At 36.7% G+C, this 8,401-nt stretch overlaps 1 pseudogene; it reads right to left on the bottom strand.

Annotated features, from left to right (window-relative positions):
- Positions 1-4,923: 4,923 nt before the first annotated feature.
- Positions 4,924-8,164, bottom strand: LOC149191000 (serine carboxypeptidase 1-like; annotated as a pseudogene).
- Positions 8,165-8,401: the final 237 nt, after the last annotated feature.

Here is an 8,401-nt window from a genome sequence, read left to right as displayed (position 1 = left end):
ACATGAAACCGAATCCGAGCATAGTTATTTTCCTGTGTCAAGCTCATTAAAAAATGAAACAAATCCTCCTCTAATTGAATCGAGAGTTTGACTAGACCTCATAGATGTTAGGTTGTATGTTTAGGTTAGTTATTTTAGTTTTTTGCATAATTTTCTTACAGTTTTAGGTTGAGTCTTTCAAACGATCTCGTTCATGAACCTTCATTCCATCCAGCTTGTACTTAGTTGAATGAAATGAAGCTGGGGGGCATGCGCTCTAGCAGTTACGCTTAGGGGGCATCAAGCACAGTTTTCTCTCTGTTTCAAGCTTGTGTAAAAATGAAACTACTTTGAAGCATAGTTTTTCTCTGTTTCAAGCTTTGGTAAAAATGAAACCTATCTCGAGTCAATTTCAGTTATTTTCAAGACTCGTTAAACTCATGAAAATCCCGAGATTATTTTGCCATCTTTCATTCTCGTAAAACAAAAGAAAATGCCGAGTCCTTTCCGTCTTTTCCTGCTCGTAAATTAAATTGAAAGTCGGTCATATGAGTACATTTTTATCATTTTTTCGAACTCATTAAAACTTACGAAAAAATGAAAACCATGAGTACATTTTTATCATTTTTTCAAACTCATTAAAACTTATGAAAAAGTGAAACCTTGGAGTCATCTTTAAGCCCTTTTCTGACTCCTAAAATATGAAAAGATTGTCGAGCGTTTCTTTTACACTCGTTAAAACAGAATTAAAAGACGGTCCCCTTATAGCCCTTTTCTGACCGTAAAAAACAGGAAAAGATTGCCGGATTTTTGTCGTTTCAAATTCGATACTGGAAATAAAACGACGTGTCCTTGATCGCTTTTTACTTTTCAGGTCAAAGACACTAATCATGAAAGTACTCCTTGGTCGCAAGATCAAGCGGTTCTCTCAAGTATTATTTTATACTTTTTCGGGCTTGGGAGACACAACTTTACGAAAAAGTTCAACCTGGAGTCTTCTTAAGTTTTTTCAGACTCTCTAAAAATGAAAAACGCCGAGTTTCTCCTATACTGGACTTGTTAAAATTTCACAGTAAAGGACCTGTTCGATTACAAACAGGAACGGACCACTCCTTCTTAGGGTTTGAATCTAAACTAAGTTGGACTCATCCGAAGGATGAGCTTATAATCAAGCAAATGTTATCCTCCTCAAGCTTGTAAAAAATAAAGAGGTACTTGCCAGAAATGGTGGGGGAAAAGAGAGAGAAATGAGCCTATTTGTTATCCTTTGTCTCAGAAAAACCTTATCACCACTCTTGAACACGACACTTTTCATTCACCTGGGTTGGGAAATCCTTTGCCTAACAGTTGATCAAACCACATTGAAAATCTTCAGCCGGTTTCTGGGTATTAACTTTGGGTCACTCGTTACCAAGCCATCTGTTGTGTCGTTATGTGTTCAAGAGGTCACTGCAAATAAACCATTCATCTGCAAAATACCCGTCATTCATCTCGACCGTCCCTGAGTCAGTCCTTACAGCTACATTTCTTCAGCTTGATCTATGATTTCATGTTGTGGGCTTGCTTGCAACGGGTCGCTTTCTATCGAAATCAACACATTATCTAGAAAGATGACCTAGAAATCGTCAGTACCTTGAGATCTGCATGCATCAATGGTAGGTTTCTCGCCTTTGACGACAGTTTACATCATTGACTTTCGATCGAAGGATTCCGTGAAATGTTCGACATCAACTCATTCACTCACATCTCATGGATTGTACTGGGTACTTTGAGAACCATTGACATCACAGGTGGTCTCTCTCACGATTGTTAACAGTTTACATCATTGATTGGTAATCAAGTGGTTTCTACCATGTTCGACATCAACTCATTTATTCACATGGATAGAATCGTACCTCTTCGGGAAGTAGAAATGAAGACCCTGGATCTAGTTTCCACCATCCAGGCTGCGAGGAGTTTTGTATTCATTATACAGTAGACTAATAATAAACAGATGGCTGCGCCCATACTGTGTCTACAAAGTCTATGATTATGATGTACTGCAAAATCATTCCTGTATCAGAGCAGTAGTTAGATTGTTAGTTAAAGTTTTCAATCTGAGTATGGGAATGCCTACCTCAGCGATGATATCATCTTATATATGTATTTTGTGTTGAATATTTGCAGGTTCCGACTAGGCTCTCCACAAGATAATCCTTGAAATGATAAAGTACTTCACCCTTCCTAGATGATATGAAACCCTTATCTACTACAGGCTTCGCACTTTAGGGGGCAATCTGTTACACTAAAATTTGTCACCATGACTATTTGCAGTTAGTATGGCTCCATCAACTGTCATACTATCCTCCTTGGCAAGCCTCATACCTCTGCTCTCCATGTCAAACTCCAAAAAAGAGAGAAAGTCATTAAAAATCTATATATCTCTCGGTACGCAGTTTCTCTTAGCCTTACCTGCGTGTACGCACTCCAAGTTCACAATACCTGCGTACTTGTACGCTCTTTCTGTAAAGCAATGGGTGCGTACTCCTGTAAAGGTCAAAAGGCGCAAGTTTCACTCCAAAAAAGTTACTTGTGTCATTTCTAGAGAATTCTAGAAGCTTGTTTGATGTGTATGAAGCGCCTCCAGATGGTTCATGTATCCCTACCAAAGAGGAACTTATCCCATCAAGAGGGGAGCTATCCCATCCAAAGAGGGGCTTATCCCATTGATGGTGGACCTGAATAACTTCCTCTAGAGCACTATAAATACAGGCATTGGGCCAGAAGGAGGGGAGGTTGAAAGCTGAACATTCCTAAGGGTAGATGCTGCTGGAATTAGGACTTCCTTGTAGAAGCTTGTGAGGAGAGATTCCCATCCTTTCTTGTTTCATTTGGAAGTGGGTGAGCTTATCAAAGTAAAGGAAAACTCTTGCTGGACCCTGGGAGGGACCTGCACAACACCAAGGCTCAGGTTGTAATGGTTTCTTTCGTTTCCTATTAATACAAATAAGTCCATTCTTCTCAACAATTTGTTATTTATGAGTTGTTTCATATACTCCTTGGTCTGTATGATGGATATGTATTGTTTTATGAGTTTATCAGGTGCTATTTAATCTTTTGGCTTGTTAGTGAATGCAGGTTTCGAAGAGAAGGAGGAGCTCATCCGGATCGGCGAGGCTGGACTACTACAAAGCGTTGGACTAAAGGTATGTTAAAGATCCCCTGATTACTTGTATTTGCAATGCATGTTTAGAGAAAGGTAGGATTTATTTGTCTTGTTTGTCACTAGAAAGCTTTTGCTTCTAGGGAGGTCGGTTTGTGTCCGCACTGTCGACTCTTTCCGCATGACACTAAGCATTTACCATGTTTTAAATATGCATTCATTTTTAAATTTATGGTAGATTATCTATGTTTTTATTTAGCAGAAATGTTGCTCATCAGTCTAGGGTGGAGACTAATGAGCATGTATGACCTTTGAGTCTATATAGACCATACGTATGAATCATGATTTGAAATCTTCGCATTGTAGAAGAAGAATAACAAAGTTCTGTGATTTTTAGGTTATCATTAGATAGGTAAAAAATGGACAAGATGTCACAATGTGTTTTTAAATTACGTTTTGGAAGAGGTAAAAGTTTTGAGAGCGTTTTTAATTTACTTCAGTTTTGATAGTGGATATGTGAGATGGGCTATATGGAGTTAATTAGAGCTATTTAATCGTGCTCATTGTTTGGTGAATTTGAGATTCAAAGTTTGTCTACCAAATGTTTTACAGCAAATTGACAACATTGGCTAGCTTGCTGCTTGAATCTGCATCAGCTCTTGAAACGTCACCACTTATGGATTACTAGTGGAGAATAATAGCGTATATATGGTTACATATTTTATTTTTCTTACTTATATTGTTACTGGTCTTGATGGTGTTGTTTTGGTTGTGGCGAATTTTAAGAAGAATTGATCACGCTCCTTTGGAAGTGCCAGCCTTTGATGCTCAATTGTGATGTAAAATATAGGAAGATAGAAACCTTTGCATTGTTGTATTGATAATATGTTGTTTTTATTGACTTTTGGGACTTGGGAAAACTTGTTTCCTTCACTGGTGAGAATATTAGAAGGATAATCTATGACAAATAGTGCACGGGACATCGTTTACACAAAATATTTTGCTTATACTACCCTTAACTCTGTTTTTTGCTATCTCTGAAGGCGTTTATCTATCATCTGTATTGAATAAGGTACCATAGGGAGGTTGGTGTCCCTTCCTAATTGCAGCAATTTTTCTGACCATAATGTTCTCTTGGAACTATGGAAGGCAGAAAAGTATAAATATTTAGCACGGAGAAAACTCAGCATAGAAGGTTTGAATGGATTGCTTGCCAGGGTGAATTCACATGTACCAGGAATTTGTTTCTTCTGTAGTGACCTTATTTCCGGCTTACCACTGATTATTGAGAATTATGTAAAGAATGTGGGGTCTCTACATGAAGTTCTTGTCATTGTCACCATAAGAAGGGTTCCGGTCAAAACAGTGCTTTTGCCAGAGAGATTTATGGTTGGAAAACTAGAGCCAAAGGGAGTATATAAATACATAGCCCAATATGAGTACCAGTCTATGTTCCCACCAACACGCAATGCTGCATCTCCATCACTCTAGAATAGAAACTTGACATCTGGAATTGCAGAAAAATCATATCAATTGGAAGGCCTAGCTGCAAAGCATTTCTGGGGTGTGTAAAGCAATTTCAACAAAAAACGTCTAGCAGTGGGAAACATTCTAGGGTACTTGATGTTGTACTAGCTTAAAATTATAATTAAATTAAATCAAAACTTTATTCTGAAATAATATAAAATTAGTATAAACCTGACTTACAGTGATGGGGGCTTACATAAACAATGTCGTGCTGTTCCAAAGTTGGGATTCCTCAATGTTTGACATTAATCAACATGCCATTTGTTCCCTTCCATTCAAAAGTTCAAGTTGGTTTCCTGATCAAGAAAGATCGATTGCATCGCGTGAGGAGCAGGGGACCTATTGCACTTTACCACAGCAGGGCATTGCCTATCCTGGTAAGCATGTTGTAGATGAACCGCTAGACTAGAGATTCTGCTCGTTGATCCAACAACCTGATCAATTATTTCTAATTTTTCGTCCCTCTTGGTTAGGAGTTTTTGACTACCTATGCTTTTCGGCTTCTCAGAAAGGGGGTAACAAATGGGTTCAAGAATATTGGCATGGTTGATTCCCATCAAAACCTATTTTTCAAAAGACCAAATTAGGACTAATTTGCAAGGAATAATGTTAAGTCCTGATTTTAGAAAAATCAACTGTTGTGATAGAAGTTAGGAAAAGGACTACAAGGATTACCTTCGACACTTCTAATAGGTTTGATTCACAAGAAGCATTGCTGTAATACAAATAGCTACTATTGCAAGCCTCCTTTACTGCCTGCACAAACATAAGTATGTAGAAGTTCTATATCAAACAACTGCTGAAACGCTAACTGATTTACATTCTCTAAACATTAGAGTAAACAACTCGTAAAATAATATCATGTTAGACTAGGATTTGAATGGCATCCCTGGAACTACCATCTGTCTATGGAGAATATATAAATTGTGCCTATGATTTCATGGTCTCTTATTTTAACGTTGCAGGGTACACACCTAGTATAATTCGTCAGAAATAAGTCCATTTCCATGTGCAAAAGGCACCTCTGAGTTCTCAAATACTTCATCTGCCATCCCATTTCCAACCAGATAACCCTGAAAAACTAGCCATGGCAGAAGTCAGACCATGAGACCATCTATTAAAATTCTAACGAACATAACGCTATTCATAGTCACCAACATATTTTGGAGAGGCCTGAATGAAGAAAGCTATGAATTTCAATTATTAGCAAAGAGTTTTGACCTTAATGTTCAAGGTTGGTTTAATACCTGCTTCATTTCCTGTCATAGCCAAGAAAGAGAGGTTGCAACGGTCAAGCATCAAAGTATCAATCATAAAACAAATTTTATTAAGAAAAATACAATGTCTAGAACATATGCTTTCCTAAAATTCAACCTCAAATCAACTTATAGGACTCCTGCTGCCACAAAGAAATTTCAGCCTATTACAAAAACAGAGAATCCAAGAAGTCAACTGAATAACAAAACATGGGTCGTGTGTGCTTTACCATTTACTATTTTATGTACCACCATTGGAATATTAATACCACAATAAGATTCCCCTCTGACATAAAATGGATTAGATAGAAAGGAATGCTTCAAACTACTGCATCCAAGATTATAAACTGTACTGAGATTCACAAAAATCTATACACTTGTAAAATATTTTTTTTGTAGCGTGATAGAACTGAAAACCTTTATGAGGAAAGTATGTATATCTGGAGCAGTGTTAAAATCTCCAGTCTTGTAATTTGTAGCTGTATTGGAGTAAGAAAAACCAGTCCCAACTGGAGAATCAACAAAAAGAATGTTGGAGGCCTACATGTGCAAAACCATTCAAGGTTAATCCATTACAACAAAAAATTATACATTCAGTGGCATCCAAGTTAAGTCCAAGTTGCATGAGAAACAATTTAATAATGGCAAATTCCAAAGTGATGAAAGCAACAAAACATAAAAGTTGATAACAGAGATGCTTTATCAGTGACATAATCTAGTATGCTCACTTGACGAATGTTTGAAAGAGGGAAAAAAATTTGGTGCCCTAATTGAAAACATTTCATTATAACCATAGTGGCAGAGGCAGGAGCCTTGAACGCCAACCTTAGTCCAAGAGTGTGGATTGGGGATGAGCGTGGGCAAACTCCCAGAATTGTTACTGAGATCAAAACTCATTGGACCTGCAATAGGAGAAAAACTTTGGGATAAATATTAGAAGATCTCTATCATTTTATTTTACAAATTTCTAAAAATCACTATTATGTTCTGTTTTTCTCTACACAAGGATTCCATCAAAATAGCCTCCCACCCTGCCTAGCCTTGCAAGTCTGGCAAGTGCATTATCTTTTCACGATCAATGCTGAACATTGAATAGGTAATGTTTCAAGAGTATGAAATCCATAATTTATCGATTTCCGTTATTCTTTGGTTTACAATGATATCTTAGTATTGCATAAGCCTAATTATAACAGCAGTTGACTCAGTTTTGGGTGCCAATTCCAACAACATGGGTAAAAGTGAGCTTACAGTTAGCCATTTGAACAAGCCGTTCCCATGGCCAAATTACACAATTTGAAAACTTAATATGTACAAGATCAAAATTCATTCAGTAAATAGCAACTTTGAGCATTGAAACAGACAATAAGAGTAAGAGTTCCCATACCTGACCAATCTCATAGACAAATCCAGTGAAACCGGTGCAACCGGGACCTCCCTGAAGCCAAAGAAGAAGTGGATCATTTGCTGGATTACTTTCTGACTTCACAAAATAGTAGAAAAGTTCTCTTCCATTGGCCTCACTAATTGTCACATACCTGCATGAATATGAAGAAAACACAAAGACTTTCATGCAGTTAATTGGTCATCCAATAGAATATAAGAGTGGTAGAATCACATCTTTAAGCACTCCATATAACTATTTTCGCTCCTACTCTTTTACATTTTTTGAACTCTCCATGCAACAATTTTGACTTTAATATTTTTTAGCTTGAATTGTCACCAAATTTATTAAGTATCCATAGAAATTAAACTCTGTTCAAACATATTCACAGTCTGTGCATAACAATTAGAGATCTGTATATCTTTTATGTTTTTCTGTCTTTCTTTGTCATATAAGCATGCATTCTACAAGCTATGAACTCTTTGGTTATGTTCTTAATCTTTGCATAAATACACAGCTAATTGTTTATTTACAAACAGGAGCAAATTCATGCATGCTATTTTTGAACATGACTGTGTTAATGAATAAATATTCTTTCCAGTGAAAAATCTGGCACTTTGAATTTGTTACTTTCAATTATTGTTACATTTGAACATGGACTTTATTCATGAATAAATATACTTTACCTTGGATAGATATGGCACTTACCCAGCATATATCTCATAACTAATATTGCCATGATATCCTGGAAAGGTCCACTCTAGCATTTGCAGGTGCTGCCTTGCAATTCAGCTGAAGTGAGGTGATAATCAGAGATATAATTACATGGGTAGTGAATAAATTAACCACAAATTGCATGGACTTCTTCAGGGAAGACATTGTTATGGAAATACACCCAACCTCACTTCAATTAAAAAGAAAACAGTGTGTCTATACATATATATTTCTCGAGTGCACTTCTAATAGGCCTCGAAATGCTTTGATATATATGGACAGTTCACTAAAGACATGAATAATTCTTATTTAAAATGATTCAGTTATTTTCATGACTCATTTGAACGTTTAAATATTATGTCAAATCGTACGTATCTCTATCAGTGTGAATATGCTCAAGCT

The sequence above is a fragment of the Pinus tabuliformis genome, chromosome 3_1 (genome assembly GCF_031772625.1).
Source record: "Pinus tabuliformis cultivar Carrire ecotype Pingquan chromosome 3_1, CPIR1, whole genome shotgun sequence".
NCBI lineage: Eukaryota > Viridiplantae > Streptophyta > Pinopsida > Pinales > Pinaceae > Pinus > Pinus tabuliformis.
The sequence above is the reverse complement of the archived record's forward strand: the minus strand, read 5'-3'. Positions and strand labels throughout refer to the sequence as shown.